Source organism: Suncus etruscus, chromosome 1 (genome assembly GCF_024139225.1).
Source record: "Suncus etruscus isolate mSunEtr1 chromosome 1, mSunEtr1.pri.cur, whole genome shotgun sequence".
Taxonomy (NCBI): domain Eukaryota; kingdom Metazoa; phylum Chordata; class Mammalia; order Eulipotyphla; family Soricidae; genus Suncus; species Suncus etruscus.
The window spans coordinates 141,440,242-141,461,730 of NC_064848.1; the positions used below are offsets into that span (position 1 = coordinate 141,440,242).

The following is a 21,489-nucleotide window of genomic DNA, read 5'->3' on the forward strand; positions in this document are numbered from 1 at the left end:
GCCTATGGCACCTGCCATTCCAGCAATGGACAGTGAAATCATGAGATGAAAACATGTCCCAGAATCAGGCTGCTGCTCCCATGTTTTTGCTGAGAGTCAAGTCTGGTACAGTTCATACATTACAAAGCATGGGGTGGAAAATCATGCAGGAAAGCAATTTTTTTCCATCCCCCCTCATTATACCCTCCACGTCTGCTTCCCCTGCCCCAACAATCAGAATGGGCTTAGTTGGGAGCGATCTGAGCAAATTATCCCATTACCTAGCCTGGCAATGAAACATATTCTCTATGTACTAACCAAATAAAGATACAAATAAATAGTAGATAACTTGGAATAACACGCAAAAGACTCTTATGTGGCCAAAGCCAGCCTTAAATTCCAGTGTTTCAGTGCTCTGCTTCAAAACCCCCTTTTAGGAGGTAAATATTCTGACAAGGGATGGGAAGCTAACTTTGGGAGAGAAGCTCAGTTGGAGGTAAAGTGTATAGCTCTGCCTTGAAAAGGATCTAGGAGATATGCCTGGTCCTATGGGCTGTCTCTTTATCTCTCAGAGAACCCTCAGACAATGACAAGTTCTAGTGCTATATTGGCTATAGTTCAGACAAGGATATAGGATGTAGACATAGGCCTGGAGAATTAGCACTAATCTTACCATGACAGGAGGCAGTGAAAAGTGAGAGGGCTGCCTAGCACAGTAGGCTAAGGCCTATTCTGGGAAATGTTTTCATTGATTTCATTTCATGATTTTGCTGCCCACCTCTAGAATGAATGGTAGTAAGCAAAGGCAAGTCCCAATACTGTCTGCTCAAGGATTAGTCACAAATTTCCAAAGGCAACCAGACACTCTTTGAGATAATGTTCACTAATTCTTCCATAATAAGAGCAAATGGGGGTGTCCTCTGAAGGGTTAGCAGTAGGAAGAGCAGAAAATTAGGGTTCACAGTGGTGATGTGAGGCTAGAGTTGAAGTACTAAAGAGAAGTGCCATTTGGCATCCTAATTTTCACAGTTTTTTCTGAGAACTGGCCCAGGAATTTCTCTCCAAAGTGCCATCTTCAAAAATCAAATCAGTGCAGGAAACACCTCACAGTTTGTGTTCCTCACAGTATAAAACCTCAAACAAATGGGCAATAAATCCTCACTTAATGTTGATAGATACTTGGAAACTATGACTCTAAGTAAAACAATGTAAAAGAAAAATAGATCTCTCAGTTTACTGATACTCAGGAGCATTAAACTCCTGTGGCATATCCTAGTCACAGAGAAGTCACCAAATAGCTAAGAACCCAAACCATTCTAATATTCAACAGGAACTTAGCTGAATTCCTTCATTTTATATCTCATTTATTCCTGTCATGAGAGGCTGAAGCTTATCCAAGAAGCTTACCTGACAGGATATCTTTCCTCCCATGACAGGACACATACCGTTCTCTTTCCTCCTCCTCTCCCTTCTGAAACTACCTTATGTCTTCAAGTAGGACCCCGAGACAACCATGCATTTTACACACAGAACTCTGGGATATAAGAGGCAAATGTTTAAACTCCACACGGACAATTTCTTTATCAACAAGTAGTAAAACAATATGAAAAGAAGCCCAAGATTGGTTTCCCCATGGAGCATGATGAAATTGGACTCTTCCTCCACCTCCTCTTCGATTGGACTCATGCCAGTGGACACCACCAGGGGTCGCTGGTTCCCTTCTGCTTCCTGGGCCCTTCCCATCTGTGGCCCAAAGAGTAGAAATAGAAAAGGAGGCAGTAGTGGGTAGGTGGGTGGGTGGGTGAACTCAGGAAAGGAGAAGGAGATAGTAACTGCCTGTACTGTCCAGGTTCCAGGAGTGGCCCCACTGACCATACTACAAGGCCCTGGGGTCAAGAGAGATAATACCCACATCACAGTGTGTGGACAACTGCCCCTATGTGAACTAGAGAGTGAGCTCTATTTCCAGTGCTTGCGGGTAGGCCAGGGCAAAGCTGAACTGGAAACACATCTGCATAGGAGAAAGGAATCTATCATAGCAGCTTAGCTTGGTGTGGGGCATGAGTGAGAAAGACAGAAAATGAACCAGCGACCAAATTGACTTGTGTCGCTTAATTTCCTCCTGGGTTCCCAAGCAGGTAATTATTTGCTCAGCCTCCAATGGACTGCAAAGTCCTTGGACAGATTTTTTAATTATTATTATTACAGACATGACATAAATAAAGGTGTCAGATCATTAAGAATAATTGAATTCTCTAACCTTCTAAGCAACTTGTTTATCCCATAGAAAACTGTGTCCTGGGACCAGACAGACAGCTCAAAGGTATGAGTACATGCTTTGTCTGCAGGAGACCTGAGTTTGATCTCAGGCACTGAATAGTCCCCTGAGCAACACTGCCGGGTGTGGCCCCTGAGAGAGAGGAGGAGAGGGAGATAGGGGAGAGAGAATTGTGTATACCCTCTGTCACTCTCTATTCATGGTTTTTCATTTTGCCATTTAGAGGAGCATGAGAGAGGCTCTAAGATCAAGGGAGAGATTTTACAGAGACTTGGGAGACAGGCTCTGTGGCTGGTACCAGAGGGATAGCATAAAGAGAATCTTGTTTAATACAAGATTAACAAGTCACCTCCCTTCCCCACAACAGATGGTCAACTGAGCAATTGATGTGCAAACTCTCACCACAGGGGGCACTACGGAATGCTCATAAAAAATTGACAGGTAATTTGGCCCATCTTGACCTCAAGGACATCTTGTCTACCACCACCAAGATGTAGAGCTCCACTTAGGAAGTCATTTCTCATTCATTTTCTGGCTTAGCTCAGACCACAAACAGTAGACTCACAATAGACACTTAATTTCATAATTAGGCACATAATTTCATAAGAGGACCCATTCCTGAGAAAGAAGAGAAAAGAAAGGTATTTGCATTCAGGTTTTATATGGAGATAAACCAAGACTCAGAGAGGTGGCAAAGTTAGGTCTCAATGTTAGGTTAGGTTTAGCTCCCAAAGTTAGGTCTCTTGAACAAGAGATAGACCCAAAATGGGCTCTGCCAATAGGTCCTGCCTTCCCCGCCTTCTTCAACTGTTATTATGAGGCATGGCCTTTAAGATGTGTGTCTTGCCACAAAGCTGACAAAAGGTCAATCACATTGGGTGTTTAGTTTCTGTGACCAATATAGATGGTTAAGTCTGCTCATCACCCCCTGCAAGTTTCCTCTGGTTTTGGTTACATACAGACAACAGGCAGAATGTGACCACAGACAAGAGTAGTGGGCATGGAGGGGGAGAGGTAGTCCTAAAATGTCAGCAATTTGAATTGATAGTGAAAGGGGAAATTGGAGTTCCATAATGCCTGTGGTAAGGAAGAACATGTCCTGAAATATTCAGCCAGAGATGGTAGGGACAAAAAAGACTCATTGTGAAAGAGTTGTGTGGCAGGAGGTAGGAGAATGGATGCAGGTTCCATAGCCCCTGGAATAAATACCAAAGGAAGTTGTTTCATGTTGTTGAGGTGAGAGTCACGTGGCCTTCATAAAATGAACAAAACAAGCTTTGCCCCAATTACACAACTTTAAAAACCTACTACAAGGTCCCTGAGGATGAGCACTTCCATTTCTTTAAAAAAGTCAAGAATCTCTTCACTGTCTCCAAGAACTAGAATATAAAATCCTATTTCACCACCTTGGTTTCAGAAAATAGCTCTCAACCACACTCTCCTATTTTCTTGTAGCTCAATTGTGTTTTCAACCTATGCTTTCACAACAAGCTCTTTAACTAATATAAACTCTTTAATAGTCTTGGGGCCGGAGAGATAGCATGGAGGTAAGGCATTTGCCTTTCATGAAGAAGGTCATCAGTTAGAATCCGGCTTCCCATATGGTCCCCTGTGCCTGCCAGGAGCAATTTCTGAGCATGGAACCAGGAGTTTCCCCTGAGCACTGCCGGGTGTGACCCAAAAACCACAAAAAAAAAAAAGGCAAAACTTTAATAGTCTTAATATCATCAGAATCAACCATTTGAATTCTGGGAGAAGGATAGATAGTGACAGCATTTATTTTGCATATTTATATGGGTATAAAGACTCCAACTCTCATGGGCCTGCAGGTCAGTATTTGAAAACATGTATTAAACTCCTTTACATAAAAAAAGCAATAACAAACCAGAGCTTAGAGTTTCAAACTTCAAAAGAGGTCTCACATCCATAAATTCTGCAGGTCTTCACATTGTGTGCTATATAACCACACAATATACAACCACACAAACACATTCATGGTTACCCACATTCATGACTGCTCACAATCAGGGAACCATTCTCTGAGGTTCTTCCCTCATGAGTCCTTTTCCTCACCATCATACTATACTGGGATTCACTTCCAGTGAAGAACACTGGAAGTTGGTGGTAGGGATGTGGGCAAGAAATTCCAGTACTTAACTCTGCATTCCTGTTCCATTGATGCATAAAAAGATGAAGAAACATGTACCCAAAGTCACCTGTTGCACAGGCTCAGTTATTAGTGTTGCCTTGGATTTAGTCAACTGGATTGGACTGAGTTTGGTTGACAATACATTACTGGGTTTAATGTGGATGGGTCTAATGGACTTGACTTAGATTCTGTTTACATTTTTGAAGTTTTCCCACAAGACCAGACCCAAAGTTCACCCTGATCCTGTCTATCCTGGCTCAACAGCCTTCGTTGACCATTAGCTTGCTGAGTCAATGTCCAAGCCATGTGTTGCAAGAGCAAAGATGGATCCTGCTGCAGAGAACAGCTCATTGCCTGGACCCTTGCCTGACCCATTGTACAGCCAGCCCATGCCTTCTCTTAGCTGGCTCTGCTCACAGAGAAAGGAGTGGGGTGTGAAGAGCCAGGCAGAGCCAGGAGGCCAGCAGGCATAGCCTGGGCCAGACTGCATTCTTGAGCAGAGCAGGAGTCTGTGCCCCTGGGAGCTGCGGGGGCCCGTGTATCTGTTTCCCCTGCAGGCCTGAGCTAACCGGGTCAATGAAACTCAACCCCCAGTGGTTTTGACATAAGGTCCTGACCCTGGACAAGACAGAAGTTTCTCCCACGCACAGCATGCCTTCAGGTGGGGGAGGGCTGGGGTCTTGAGGAAGAGATGGGGGTTGGGAGTCTGGAGCCCTTCCTAACAGGACAGATAATACCTGTGTTCCTCCTCCTCCCAGACCCCACACTGAGTAGCCCAGGAGGTCAGGTAGGCAACAAAAATCCAGGCTTTGTGCCCTAGTTTCTGCTGCTCATTAAAGGGGAAACAAAGGCAGAAAAAAAGCACACTGTCCTGTCCAGTAGTACCCAGCTTAAGCGCTGCTGTGGAAGGAACTGATATGAATCTGGGTTCACATGCTCTGGGCTCCCCCAAGACCCTGCAGAGGGAAGTACGATATCCCCCAATCAGTCTCCTGCCTTTCCTCTCCCCAGGAACCCCTTCTGCTCCTGCAAAACACATCCAGTTAGCCAGCACCTTCCCAGCCAGAGCTTCTCCTGGAAGACAGGAAGGAAGGAAGGAAGGAAGAGGAAGTCTTTTCAGAACCTCTACTTAACAAGCACTTGGCTTCCATCCTTTTTATCTCCCTTCCAATATCATATTTGAAAGGAGAAAGAGGCCACTGCACCTGTACTTGACATCGTGGGCGGAGATGACAGAGGATGCTATGAGGGCTGCCTAAGGGGACTGAAGGGCTGTGAAAGCACCTGAATATGCTTTTTTCAGTTCCCCCCATGGGTTTCTAAGCTGCTCCTGAAGTGCCTATAATAGCCAGTAGGTGGCAGAGCTGCAACAGGCCGGGAATGGCAGGCTCTGAAGCTTGGCCCCACCAGTTGGGTGAGGACTGGAGAGTCAGACCCTGTTTGGGACTCCAAGTACTCCACAGAAAGATCCTAGGCAGGAAGTTTTTTGGTGAGGAGCTATCCACAAGTCTTCTGCTCTTTCCTCTGCACGCCCTCTCTCATCCTTTCCTCTATTATTTTTAAACTTGTCTCTCAAAAAGGGAAAACTGTTATTACTTGGGAAGTAGTTGGGAAGCATATGTCGACCATCCCGGTTTTCCATCTTCAGAGATGTAAATCTTCCTGTAGTCCTTGTGCTAATGCAGATTCTTCAGCAAGTTTCCCTGAACTCTAGGCATGATGATGGAGCTAGGGAACTTGCATTTGGAAAAATCCTGGTGATTCTGGCACTTGATTCAGGAATCCCAACTTGAGTCACAGGAAAATACCCCCAGACTGGAGAAGATGCAAATGTATTCAGACCTGGTCACTTCTCTCTTCACCTGTTCCCCACTCTGGCAACCTGAGGCCACTGGGTAGGTACCCTTCTGCCTAATGACAGAAGGTCTGCCCTGGGAGAGATCTGCATTTCCTGGCACTCTCACATCATTGGCCTTTCCATCCTATGGTGTATAGGCCACCTCCACATGGCCTAATTATTTTCCTATCTAAAACCCCTCCAGAAATGCCTCATACTGCACCCCATCTGCCTTACTGGACAGCAAGTGCACAGAGGAACCCCTCACCTACCAGCCTTCCCAGCAACTTGGATTCTCTGGCCTGATTATGAATGCTTCCACTCCGCTGGATACCTTGAAGCAAGACTCCCAAAAGAGTTGATTCTCACCAACTCTCCTATACACAACCATGATGTTTGTTTTTTCTCTCTCTTTCTCTCTCCTCTCTCTCTCTCTCCTCTCTCTCTCTCTCCTCTCTCTCTCTCTCTCTCTCTCTCTCTCTCTCTCTCTCTCTCTCTCTCTCTCTCTCTCTCTCTCTCTCTCTCTCTCTCTCTCTCTCTCTCTCCTCTCTCTCTCCCCCAGAGAGAAATGATAGGCAGGGGATGATTAAGTGAACTCAGATCACACACCAAACAAACTGATTTTTCCATATGCCAAGTTGCTGAAAGCAAGGATTTCAAGGCCAGAATCAGAGTGCAAGTAAGCTCTCCAGTTACTCTAGCATGTCTGTCTTCCAGGCAACCCCCCTTTACATATCCCCCTAAGCATTTTGATGTTTTTAAATCATGGTCCAATTCCCAGAGACTTGCCAGAGACCAGCTTCTGGCCGCTCATCAGCCTGGCTAAGCAAGCCTCCGAACATGCCTCGGCCCAAGTAATGAGTAGCTTCCATAAACAGCAGACGTTGGGTCACCTCTGACATCTGCTCTGCATATGGTGGGTCCCCTGGTGGGGCCTGTTCAAAGTTACACCACCAAGCTGAAGGGCTGGGGCATAGGTATTTTGGGGAAGTTGGCATGTATTAATAGACAGATCCTTGGGTAGGCAGTCAGAAGTCCACCCTAGGAGAAGATTTTAACCCTGGAGACTGGTTCAAGACAAGATTGCAAAGATATTTCTGTGCACTGGGATGGGGCAGAGCAGGTAGCACTTTAGGGGACCTGCAGTTTAGGCAGGACTTTACGGAGTGGGGAGGTCTCTGTGCAAATGACAAATTCCAAGACAGTGCCACATCCTGGAGAGACCATCTGTCCTGAGCTTAGGGAGAGACAGGAACCAAAATGAGGAGGGGGTTATGGTGTGGATAATGCCTAGAATGCTGCTTCTGGCAGAAGGTGGTAGTGATCACCTGGAATCTATTCTCTATCTGTCCAACAGTGTTTGTGTCAGGAAAGTTACCATCTAGTTTGTGTGTCTTTTGTCCTCCCAGTTGTCAAATTAAGCACCATTACAGGAGAATCATGGTGAGAGGAAATAAACATTCACTAAAAAATAACTATGGCAAGAAAGGGGCTTTGCAAAAGAAATTTGTAGAGCTTTGCCTACAGGGACTCTGGCTGGAGATGTAATTTGCCTGGACCCCTGAAACCACACAGGTTGACGTTTTTTGTTCTAAGTCTTCAGAAGTGCCAGGTTTCTTGCCTCCCTGGTCCTAGAAGGAACATCAAGGTATAGGAGACAATGCTTTTTGAGCCAGAACAAGAATGAGCACGGCTTCTGCCAGTTTTCCCAGAACCACAGTTCCCTCCACTGCCAGCCACTTTAACTCGATTCTAACCCCAAACCTGGGGCATTCTTTAGCCAGAAGCCTCTGCTCACCCCTTGTGGTGTCTGGCTTTGGACAAGTTGGGTCATGATGGGTCTGACTCATTCAGTGTAAAACACTCCTCTGTTCTTCTCCCTCTTCATCTAAGCATGATGCACCGTGTGCATTTTTTAAATGCTTGTGACTTATCTTGCTTTGGGGATTTTAGGAGGTCACTGGGTAACTCTTTAAAACAACCAGAGACACTAGGGAAGAAAGGGATGTCCCTCAGTCAGGGCTGGATATCACAGCCCTGAAGAAGGACTTTCTGGGATTTACAGATCACAGGACAAAGGATCCATCATCTCCCAGTTATCTATTCTGGACAATATAAACCACAGGGGCCTAGAGATCAGAAAGTCAGGGATGAGAAGGGAGGCTTGTTCCTGTGGGCAGATTCTCCCAGGCACGGATGAAGTCTGCTGGGTCACATAATTTCCATGATGTAAAATGCATGGAAGGAAAAGCTCTCTGCAAGGAACGACTCATAAGTCAGGTAGTCACTGAACTGTGATCCCCGCCACTTCACCTTGTCTAGCTCGTCTTCCCCCACCCCCGCACAGCCTTCAACCTGGTTGTAAATCACCCTCAGTATGTGTACTGCTGAGTGGATGATTCATGAAACCCCAGAGATAGATGCTTTGTGGCTAGGTGACATGGAGGGGACTAAGAGGGTGAGGAGGACATATCAGGCTTCTGACACTGGAATACGCAATGCACTTCCAGGCACTGTTTTTGCTCCTCAAAAGCCTGAGCACCAGGCTACCTCCTCCCATCCCCCACTGCCTTTTATACCTCCTGAAGTCCTGGCAGTCAAAGCAATGCCCTACAAACACAGTCACTGTGTCTACATTTGGCCACCTCCATAGACTCACTCTAATCTCTAATGAGATGTACACTGAGTCGTGAAAAATCATGGGTACACCAGCCAAGTAGCTGAAAATGGCAATCTCAGAAGAGGGCAAGCCAAGTCACTGCTCTGCTGAAGTCACGGCAGCCTCACCCATCATCCACAACCAATGCGGCAACAATGGCCCAGCTTCACCATTAACCCTGGAGCTCTGCAGAGATGCCAAACCAATCATAATTCTAGGTATACTGGTATTTGGATTGACATTTCCAAGACTTTTCAGGAGTAAGTTAGTGCACCCTCCTGCCACCTTCTCATACTTCTGGAAGTCCTGGACTGCACAGCCACATATGCAGCCATGCAACAACTCCAAAATATTTCCAATACTGTAATTCCAGTAAGAAATCACCAATTTAGATATCAACATGGCTTCAAAGTCTCCTAATGTTCAGAAATGAAACAAATAACAGAAAAATCAACTAGCAACAAACAGCTTAGCAAACCTTCTGACAATAACATAATGACCTTATTGAAAAAATACATTAATTTTCACAAATTTTCTTATTCCTGTAACTTTTATTTTTTCTACCACTCAGACTGCATCCTCTCCCTCTACCCCTTCCAAAGAAAGGGAAGAACGACCATCAATGGCAAAAGGCAGTCACAGAAGCAACACCTAGAGCCGGTTTCACGCTCAGGAGAGGACGCTCTGGCTCCTCCTCATTGTTTCGGGTGCTCTACACGATCGAAGTAACTTCTCTAGTCACGTACTATAGAAATGATCCCTGAAAGTATAATCTTATTATTCCTGTACCTTTCAAAAATAATTTTATTTCCACTTACTTTTAAACAAGCAATATAAAATATATTATTTATGCCTGCCCAGGGAGTAATCTTGGGAATGGGAATCTGGGGAAAATGGTGGAGAGAATTTTACATTATTGGTGGCATTGGTCTTGGAACTAGTGTATTGTGAGCAACTATATAATACATGGTCTTTAAATAAAGTGCTTTATTTGAAAAAAAAAAAAAAAGAGCATAAGCACCTGGCCCAGGCTGGCTTTCTAGGCTCCCACCAGCTGTGCTAAGCCACGGGCTGACTGTGCCTCCTGTAAAGAAGAGCAGAACATCATCTCAGTCTTCCTCTGTCTTTTCTTACTTCCCTCCTCACACCAGTATACTCGTCTCTTTTCTTCTTTCCTGTCCTATCAGCTTCCCCTTACTCAACACAGAACTGCCCTGGAGTAAAGCTTAGTTCACAGTCTGGGAGGGGAGGAGGAGATGTGGAAAGAACACCTTTGCCCTCAGTTTTTTGATGTTATGAGACTAAGTGTAATGTACCATCATTGGGGATTCAGTTTTTCAATGTGGATCAGATTTGTGTGAGTTCCACTGGTCCTCACCATAATATTAGGGATTGCTTTCCCCAAGGACTACAATGAGACATTGAAAGCCATTCAACTCTGAGAAACCCATTCAATTCTAAGCATACACACCCTCCCGCCTGCCTCAACTCTTCCTAAAATATCTTGGCATACTGTAGATAGTAGATACCTTGTAGATAGGGACTCTGTGAAATGGAGTATCCTCAAACCAGACTATAGAGCAGTGCCCACATCCTCAGATTGAGCACTCTGCCCTCCAGATTCAGTGCAAATGCTCTGAACACAGAGCAGAGAAACATGCACTTTTGGGTCTGTTTGGGATGGCAAGTGGCAGCTTGTGAGTTTCACTATTTTTTGTCATGGCTGTGGGTGGGCTCCTTCATGTGGAAACAAGGACCTACAATCTCTGCAGTGCCTCCTCCTCCAGGCACCTGATTCTGCAACTCACCAAAAGGTGCTAACTAATTCGACTGCAAAGATGCGCAAGCAATGCCTGAGGACTGATGAAGCTTGGCTGGGCTGAACCACTCAGGGATAAGCAGTTAAGTCAGTGTGGAAAGTGATTGAGGCACCAGACATAAACAGAAAAGGGGTTCTTGGCAGATGTACCCTTCACCTCAAACAGGAACCACAAGGACCCCTGCACCATGCAGAGTGAAGGGAGGGGAAACAGGCAATGGGGAAAAGAACAGAAAGCAGAAAAGGGAATCTGGACTGATCTTCCAGTTTTGATATGCATATGGAGACGTTCTAGCTGCTTTGCCTTCTCACTAACCATCATTCCTATTTTTATTTATTCTGGCAGGGTTTGTATGTCGCGTAATCACTGTTTTAGTTCATTTCCCACCAGTGATGGATTGTGATAAGTCAAGTTGGTTGTTAATAATGCTACAATTTACCTAACAAATTTTTGAGCATGTATTACAGCTTCATTAATATGATTAATTTATTGTTACAATTCCTTCACTTTAATGCTTCAAGAGTATGCTGGCGTTTCACCTGAGCAGTTATTGTAAAATATTGGTTTCTTGTAAAAATGGGAACTGAGATTTTCTCAGGATAAAACTTCTACCATCCATATCTCCTTTTCACACACAGGAAGACAGAAGTGGTGGCCAGTATATATGTACAGAAATGAAGTACCCTTTAGGTAATTTTACAATTTTTAGATGTCATGGACTTTTCCGGAGGCCCAGAGAAGAAACACCAGAATTCAAATTTTATTGTAGTAGAATCCTCTCTGGATGCTTTAGGGTTGCCAGGAGGCTTCCAGAAAATCAATGGAGGGGTCACAGTATGTGTAGGGCACTTATCTTGATGCAGCTGACCCAAGTTCAATTCCCATCATCCTATATATTCCCCTGAGCCTGCTAGGAGTGATCCTGATATAGGAGCCAGGTGTAAGCTCTGAGTAGTACAGGGGAAGGAAGGAAGGAAGGAAGGAAGGAAGGAAGGAAGGAAGGAAGGAAGGAAGGAAGGAAGGAAGGAAGGAAGGAAGGAAGGAAGGGAGGGAGGGAGGGAGGGAGGGAGGGAGGGAGGGAGGGAGGGAGGGAGGGACGGAGGGAGGGAGGGAGGGAGGGAGGGAGGGAGGAGGGACGGAGGGAGGGAGGGAGGGAGGGAGGGAAGGAGGGAGGGAGGGAGGGAGGGAAGGAGGGAAGGAGGGAGGGAAGGAAGGAGAGAGGGAGGGAGGGAAGGAAGGAGGGAGGGAGGGAGGGAAGGAGGGAGGGAGGGAGGAAACTTTCTTTAGTAGAATTTATTCTCAACATCAGGGATTCAAATGGTGTCTGCTGGCTTGCTAATGGATCATAGGAAATAGACCCAAGTTAAGACTCTCTCTGGAATCATCAAGAAAAAGATTTAAAAAAGCCAAGTCTTCATTGAACAAACACCCAGGACAGGATCTTCTTTTCTTTGCTGATAGACAATGTTCTCAGGGTAGCCTGGGAACCCACATCTTATACACACACACACACACACACACACACACACACACACACACACACACACACACACACACACACACTTCTAGAGATTCTTAAATGTTATGTTCTTCTGGGAACCAGGATCAGGAGAAGGTAAAAACACCCATTCTGTAGCTCCAACTTCTCCACCCAACTATTCAGAAATGCTTTAAGGGAACTTAGAAATATGTTCCTAGATTTTGAATGCAGGCAGGATAGTTGCCTTCACTTCAAAGAAAGTTTCAGAGTGCCTGGCTGCAAATGGTTTTGTTGACCATTGAAAAGAGACAGTGGGAATTAGGGTGGTGGCTCAGTTGGTAGAGTACATGTCTTGCCCATATAGACCCTGAACTTGATTCTCAGTACCATTCAACTCTACAATATTAACAACAAAGAAAGATGAGTTGGATTCCTGAATGTTCATTCAGGCTTCTCAAGACATAGCTCTGGCTTCCAAGGGAAGCAGAGGGAGACAGAGCCATTGTTCACCCCAACTCACCATGTATATTCTTGTAAGTCTTGTGAACTCAACAAATCAAAAGTAGGTGAAAATTTAAGAATATATGTTTGCTTATTTATTAAACAAGCTTTTTTCCTGAAAGTTCAGGCTAAATCTCCAATTCTCTTGTCCACTTTTCCCACCATCCAAAATATAAGCCTTACCCCTGAATTTGGCAAATGTTTCTGAAATGGCAAATGTTTCTTTCAGAACAAGCTCAAAAGCCTAGAAAGTTCAGCCCTCTCTGAGCACATTTTCTGGGTCCCTGGAAGACCATTACCAACCACTTCTTCTCAGTTGGGTCTGAGATCCTGCAGCATCTCGGGACCTAGAGGTCTGCCCCTGGACACTGATAATTCGCCATCCTGTGACTCACTCATCACATCTCACTAAGTGCACAGGTTAAGGGGAACCTGCAGTCTATGGAGATCTAAAAGAACAGTCATGAATTCAGTGGCTGATGACTGAAAACACCCACCTTTGATCAGTCTCCTCACCACCTAGCTGCTGCTCAGAGGTGACAAGGGAGTCCTGGTTCTTGCCATCTAGCCCCCTAGGCAGAGAAGTAAGTGTTTCACATTTAGAAGATAACCAGAAAACAAAACAAAAACAAAAACCCAAAACAAAACAACAACACAACAACTTCTGGGGGGCATTGGAAAATAGGCTGAGCTTCCTTCTCCCACTTCTGTGCATGAAGTGGGGTCACTCTGGGGTCACTGGACAGACCTTCTTTTCCTCTGACAAAGCTGTAATTAGCAGTAGTCAGAGCGTTCTGAGAGTAAGGCTTGACTTAGGGGCACACTTTTTTTAGCCTGTCAGGCAGAAGCTTGTTCCTCGGGATCTATTTTGAGCAGCCTTCTTAGCTGTGACTCCCATTCTTTTCAGCTCCTCCATATCCCTCCCTGTGACTTCACAGAGGTGCTTCAAGAATGGGGTCCAGGGAGCAATTGGCTGACTTTTCTTCAGAAATTCCAGCCCACAACACTGGGCCACCCCTTCTAGCTCAGTCCACACCCATGCCCTCTGTTTTTAAGGCCAGAAGTCAGGAGGAGCATCAAACACAAGGCATGAACTTTCCCAAGAGAGGATGTCATGTGAATTAAAGAGGGACAAAGAGCAAGAGAAGGGGGCTTCAGTGTACAGGATTCCAGTATAGGGAAGAGTCCCTCAGCATCAATAGACTAAGTTACATGCAGGATTCCCCCACACTGGACCAGTTGGAAGAACACTCCCAAAGAATACCACCTTCCTCAGCTCCAGAAAGCACACTGGGACACATCCACCTATAGGAGGTGGTATTATGTCCCCAGGCAACTGCAATGCACCCCTTTCACTTGGCTGCCACCCCAAAAAGCCTCCATCTAGATACCCTCATTGTCTCAATGGCATTTGGTAGGCCAGCCTAAGATGGGGGGGCAGGGATCCATAAGTCTGGCTGGGTTGAACCCAGCCCTAAAAGCAGAGAGACAGCATCATGTGGCAAGACAAAGGCTGTGCTCTGGAGGGTGTCCCTGGCCATAGACTCTGTGCACTGAAGGAAAATCTGAGTCATGGGCCAGAAGAGGCTCTTCTCTGTCTCTCTAACAGCTGGGACATGGGGTTTACTGTGAGAGTGGGGTTCAGGGGTTCCTGTCTCTAGTCCAGGAAAGCCCTCCGAAAGAGAAGTGATGTACCAATGAGGAGCCTGAGGACACAGCTACTCTGAAAGGAAGGCTTTTCAGGGCATGGGCCTCCTTCTTTGGCTTAGAAGTCCGTCCGTCCCCCCCCCACAGCCCTGAATATTGGTACCATCTCCTGGACCACCTTACCTGAGATCGTCACCTCATGAAAGGGATAAGAGCCTGCATAGGGTCATAGTGCACTGAAAACCTAAATAGATAGAGCAATGGCCCCTGTTCTCTGTGTGAGAAACTGCCCTAGGGTGAGTGTTACTGCAACACATGCATGGGCCACCCAGGTAGGGGGTTCCTATAGATATGCACCCACAGGACAACTTACAGAACAGTCATGACAGAAGGGAGTTCTCTGGTTTCCAGGGAGCTCCCTTTGGCTCTTCCAAAGGTGGGTTTGAAATCATGGCAATAGCAGCAATATGACCCCTGGATTTCTTCAAAAGGTAAATTCTGGGGGTTTGGCGAGACAGTAGATTAAGTAGGGCATTTGCCTTGAACGCAGTGACCTGGGCTTGATCCCTAGTATCCCATATGGTCTCCTTAAACCCTGTCAGAAGTGATCCCTGAGCACCAATGGATGTGGCTCAAAATCCCACCTTCCCATGAAATACGGATGGTTCAGGAGGAGACTGTTTGCTCTTCAAGTCCATGTTCTCCCTTGAACATGTATCTCACTTGTTTGCTTCTCTGTTCCTTAACTTGCCTATTTTCCTCTCTGGAGAAGCCAGTGCTTTCTCTTGAACACTCTCTTCTCCCCTATTCTCCCCTCACATTTTTCTAGGTAGGTTTCAATAGAAACTATTTTTTAAAAAATACAAATTCTGGGATCCTTTATCAGACCCAAGAACTGCCTTCAACTTCTTCCTGAAATCTGAAACTCTGTAGTATGGCCCTGGAGATGGTCTGTGTTCAAGTTTGGGGCATCTGCTATTGTCCCTCAGGCTTAGGGACACTTCCTGTGCCTTCAGTGTAGGTAGGGTCTGAACCTTGGATATAACACTTCATTATCATGAGCTAATATTGAGATTTGACTCACTGCTGCCCTCCCTGCCTGAGACATCCCAACCACCACCCTCTCTCCCACTGTATCCTATTCATAATCTCTGAGAGTTCCTTGATGTTTTTGCATACCCCTCTTTTACTGGGGGTCTGTGAGATCCTTCCAAGAATGTACCCAAGGGTGGTCAGCCTCCATGCTTGCTTGTTGCATGGTGCTGGCCCCTGCAACTCAGCAACCCAGGGTCTAACAAACACAACCTGGCCAGAAACTAGAGAGAGACTAACAAACCAGACTGACACACAAAATCTTGCCAGAAACCAGATTAAGTGCAAAGCTTAATTGTGGCAACATCAGCCTGGAGCCAATTCCAGCTGCTTCTCTGTGTTTGCATAACAGGTCTCAGCCCTGAATTGTTGTTAATTACCAAAATAATAACAATTCCAAGCCCTTTGCACCAGTCGTTCTCCTGAGCTAAAGATAAATTGGCTCCTGGTCTCTGGCTATTGGGTAAGGTGAATGGATGAGGGGGACCCTACAAGTCACCCCAAATCTGGCATCATACACCAGCTGTGCCTTGGAACCAGTTGCCTTGTGAAGATACTTTGTCTTTCAATCCAAGGAGCATGTCGACATTCTCTCCAAATAAATGGTTCAAGCTTCTATAAAGTCAGGGTATATCTGAGTTGAGCACTGGGGACAAATGAAGTGCAGAATATGAAGGTACTTAATTCAAAAGGAGGTTTATCTTTGAGCCCAGGACTCAGTAAACCTTGCATTGTGTATTGAAGCCCAGCACTGTCATGCATAAAGTTCTCTGGGTATGTAGGGAGCAAGAGTCAGGGGTGGAGCACAAAGTCGAGTCCTCAGAGGTGTTTCTGAAGAAATGACAGCACAATATGCCAAGGGAGATGAGAGGAGAATAGCTGGGAATAGGAACAATGATGAGAATGTGGGAATAAAGGGACTCTCATTCATTGTTGGTAGGAATATAGACTGGTCCAGCCTTTTAGGAGAACAATATAGATAGATATTACTCAAAAACTAGAAATTGAGCTTCCATATAATACATATAATTTCATATAACACAGCAATACTTCTAGGAATATATTCTAGGGGTCCCCAAACACCATGTATAAAAGCCCTCTGCACTCTTATGTTCATTGCAGCACTGTTCACAATAGCCAGAATCTGGAAACAACCCAAGTGCCTGAGAACAATTAATAAAAAAACTTTGGTACATCCACACAATGGAATACCATGCAGCTGTTAGAGAAAATGAAGTTATAAAATTTGCTTATACATGGATTGATATGGAGAGTATTATGCTGGGCATAATAAACGAGAGAGAGAGGGATAGATATATAATGATTACACTCATTTGTGGAATATAAAAAGACATGGTATCATATTAATATCAAAATACAATATAGATGAGGACCAGGAGGATCAATCCATAGCAGGAAGCTTGCCACAAATGCAGGGGAGTGTAGTTAGGGCAAAGGAGGACCACTATGACAATGATAGTGGAAATGATAGCTCAGGACAAGAACTATTAGTTGAAAAGAGATAAAATATATGATACCCTTTCAATAACAATAATACAAATCACAGTATTTAAAAGAGAAAGGAGAAGAGAGAGAAAGCGAGATAGAAGAAAAATGTTTGCCACATAAGTAATGAGGGGGAGGGCAGGGAGGAAGAAGGAAAGAAAAATGGAGACACTGGTGGTGGGAAATGTGCCCTAACTAAGGGTGTTAAATAGTAAATAACTGAAACTCAAACATAAACAACTTTGTTCAAAATTAACTTATGTGGGCCGGAGTGATAGTGCATCACCAGGTATGGCCCTAAAACAAAAAAAAAAATTAACTTACAGAAAGGATGTAATTTGGAATATATAAAATATATATTAAATAAATTATTTATTATTATTAAATTATATATTAAGATTTGAAATTCACATAAAATGTAATTAAATAAAGTTTAGCAAAGATGTTGAGGTAGGAGGAACCCAGAGGGCTTGGGGTACACACCAACTTTCAGGGCAGTCAGAGAGAAGATATTTGAAGGGTGATGAGGAGCAGATGAAGCTGGGAAGAGTCCCTAGGAGTATAGGCTATCTCCTTTTGGGGGATATGGGACAGGCATTGAGATGAACTCAACCTCAGTAGATGGCCAGCACATGTCCCAGTCATTGCTTCTCAAGTGAGACTTGGCCATTTCCTGGGAATAAGATTCAGAGAAGTAAAGGCTATGATATCTATCATTAAATATAAAAATAAAGTGGTGATGGGGGTGGTGATAGACTAATGTGAATGAGAAACTATTATCAGTATTGTAACCAAGTGAGTCTCAATTAAAAATTTTGCCAAAATAAATGGGCCTCAGGTAAAGAAACAACAGAGCAGTTGGGGTGTATTTCCAGAACACTGCAAATGGCTCGAGATCTAGCCATCTGAATCTCGGAGATCTGGATCTTACCAGATACAAGCTGGAGAGAAGTCAGGTACTGGGGGCCTGACTGTTGGCCCCCATGTGAGAACACAGCTCAGTGGCCTAGATCAAGGGTCTGAGTTGACAGACATGATGGTCAATCAATTGATCCAAGTATGCATCTTGTCATGTGGCTCAGGGCACCAGCCACCCTAATTCACCCCAGGAAGTGAAGGACACTTTGTAAAGAGAGGGAAGAAAGGGCAGCCCTCTGTCTAGCATAGTATTCTCATAGAGTCCAGTTGGGTCCTCACAATCCTGATTATTCCTTGGATCTATCAGATATTTTCTTGGGTTTATGGCTCCTCCACTCATGTCAAGACAGAGTGGAGGATTTGGTGAGCAGGGGAAGTGGATCTGAAGGGATCCATATGCTGTCTATGCAACAGCTCCTGGGCCATGTCCCTGAAGACCACTGCCACCTTCCCTGCGTTGTGGCTTCCTGCCACCATGGCAGGAAAGAAGCACACACAGAAGGAACAGTGGGGGAGAGATAGAGGTGCAGCCCTGAGAGCTCAGTTGAGAGTGATTAGGAAGAACATGGGGATGGAGCCCTCCCCAACATTGATTCCATCAACTTCATCCACTACTACTGGCACACACTTTCTACCCTTCCCCATTAGAATTACAAACCAAGTGGAAGCAGGAAGCTCAGCCCAGGTTTGCAGGGACTCTTGCATAGGCTTTCACCGAGGGGAGAGCTGGGCTTGATGCTGCCTGCCCCATGGCCATGGAGAGTTGTCAGGGGCACTTTTCTCTTAGGGCCTGGAAGGTGCTCACTCAGCCATTAATTTCCCAATAACTTGACTTCAGCATCCAGCTCTTCTGCTGTCATCATGCCTGGCCCTACTTTTCTGCTAGTTCTCCTTTTCTTCCAATCAGAAGTTCTGGACCCAATATGTTCCAAAACCTAGGACTGGGAGAGGGGATGTAGTATAGTCAGGCTGCGGGGGGAGGGGTATGGGTAATTAGTGCTGTCCTCCCATCCTTCCAAGAGAAGGAACCCTAGAGCCTGTAGTGAGTCTTTGCATCCAACCAGAGTAAAAGAAGCTCTAAGCTCCGAACTCCTTGCTCAAAATTTGCAGCAACTGTGAGTAAGGTGCTGAACCTCAATAGATTGTGTGATATTTTCCATGGGAATCTAGTAAGGCTGTACTTCATGTGACCCCTAGATTCTCAAAACTCAAGACTTTGAGTGAAATGACATATAAGGAAAATAGGTCCTTAAATAGCAGGGTTTAGATCATGTTGCCCAGCACACAACTTATCATCATTATAATTGCCATGAACCAGGCAATTTTATTCAAGAGTTTGATGTATAATGGTGATTTCAAAAAATTCCTTCAAACATCCCTCTTGTTAGTAGAAAGTTCACTGTGAAAGAAAAGAATGTTCCTAAAGCTTCTGGAATGTCTCTCTGCTTAGGGGAGGGAGTGTTTTCACTCCCAGTTTCCAGTTCTTTATGCATAACCACAGACAACCAGGCTGGAATGAACATTTTAATGTCGAAAGGTTCTTGGTCTAGGACACAACCTCTTTCTCATTGGTTCCTAAGGCCTGGACCACAGTGATAGAAGAAAGCCTCTCTCTCTCACTCTCTGTCCTCTGGGATGTTAGGAAGGAAAGCCAATAAGAAGAGGTAAACCAACTCTAATTGGAGGACATGATACAGTGAGCCAACTCTAACTGGAAGACACAGGACTTCTAAATTCTTTTCTACTAGGAGAATTCAATAACCTTGATGGCCTGAGTCAAGACACCAAGTTCCTAAAACCAGAAATAGAAATAGCAGCAACTGCCATGCAGGTCACAGGAAGAATTTGCTGAAAGGCAGGAGCATGAGACCAACACAGAAAGGAATTTACTTTCAGAAACATGTTTTAGTCTAGGACACCTGTGTGCACAGAGGTTGCATTTACATTTGACCTGAGTTACAGGTCTTCCCTTTTAAAAAATCAAATACTGGTAACAACCCTCTAAGCTGGTTTCATGACAAATGAATGTCTCACACCACAATCTGAAAGTCATTATGTTTGATTGACAGCTGTCAGTGTCCGATGCCAAGGCTCCAGACAAGGTTATTCAAATGTTCTGCTGTGGCCTTTTCTCATGTAGTCTTTACTAGTTCTGACTAGGTGTTTGGGAAGGGAGGATGTCTGAATTCCTGGCCTGATGCTAATTAGCAACAACATGTGTGTGCTGAGTGATAATGGGCTCCCCAGCTCCTCTCCATGCTGCACCTGCTCCCTACCCTCAATGGTGCACTCCTGGACCCACAGAAGGAAGAGTGAGGGAGGCTGGGACGTAGGGTGGTAACAACAAGCACCAAGCAACAATGGGTAACCTAGGTGAGCACTCGGAGAGATATATAAAAAAGGCCTAGGGGTTCCCTCCTCCAGCCTCTCACTGAATCCTGCTGCCAACAACTGTCCCAGGAGAGCAGGTATGGTGGGGCCTAATTGCACTCAGTTGCCAAAGGGATAGGTTGCTGGTGGGGGTCTTCATGGAGGTGTTGAAGGGCTTGGGGGTCTGAGGGTGGGAGTGTGAGAGAGGAGATTCAAGGCTTGGGAGGATGGGACACAAGCTGGAGAATACATCCAGAAGGAAGCAGCTTGTCCCTTAGGTAAATCTACAGAATGACTTTCTTCCCAAGGATGCTAAGGCTTTGCTTTGGGTGCCCTGTCCCCTAAGCACCAGTCTCTTGTTGGGGGTTCAGGAACTCATTCCAAGGATCAGCCTTCCCATTCTTCCTCCCTGCTCCATGCCCAGAGAACCTCATGCCCTCTCCAGGGTCCTGGAAGACTTCTCCTTCTCTGCTTAGAGACATCTGAGAGCAGAGTTGGGTTTCATAGCTTATTTCCCTACTTTTGCTAGGTGAATGAATTAATCATTGTAATAATCTTATAACATTTCTTCACATGCAGCATTATCTCTTTTTTTGGAAATCTGGAGACTCTATAAGCTGCTGGCGGGGAATGGGAAGAATTGACTCTCACCTGCTACCCAACTATACTCCATCACTAAAAACAGTACCCATAAAGGTAGGTGTGAAGAATGAGATCTTTTCCAAGAATTAGTGCTTTGTAAGTCTGCTGATTTTGGAAAGCAGCACATTGGAATCATGGATCTGACAATAAATAATGAGGAGATCAAGATTTGGGGATCACAGAGACAAAACAATAGTACACTGGGTAAGGCACTTCCCTTGCATGTGGCCAACCCAGGCTCAAAACATTATATATGGCATTGAATCCCACCAGGAGTGACTCTTGAGTATAGAGCCAGGAGTAACCACCTAGTACCACTGGGTATGAAACCAAAACCAAACACAACTGAAAAAATATTTGGGAAGCAGAGTTGATGAGGAATTGGGTCTGGACATGATAAAGCAATAAAGAGTGGGCATGGAGAGAGGCCAAAGCCGAAGCTCACCTCTGCTTATGTGTTCTACCAATTACTTTCTCAGAGCCATCATCAGAGATCCACCCTGCCCAGTGCTTAGGACACTGAGAGAAATGGGAAGGTTGTAGGGCAAAATTTAAGATTGTAAGATTAAACAAAGTAGCAAACACTCTCAGGAGAAAAACTGCAGTGACCT

At 45.1% G+C, this 21,489-nt stretch overlaps 1 protein-coding gene and 1 non-coding gene across 2 annotated transcripts in view; both read right to left on the reverse strand.

Annotated features, from left to right (window-relative positions):
- PLXNA4 (plexin A4) overlaps positions 1–21,489 on the reverse strand; it is a 365,632-nt gene that overhangs the window by 169,796 nt on the left and 174,347 nt on the right. The window lies entirely within an intron of this gene.
- LOC125995049 (small nucleolar RNA U3) lies at positions 9,465–9,678 on the reverse strand. The gene has a single exon (XR_007490707.1). It is a non-coding gene; the product is annotated as a small nucleolar RNA U3 (small nucleolar RNA).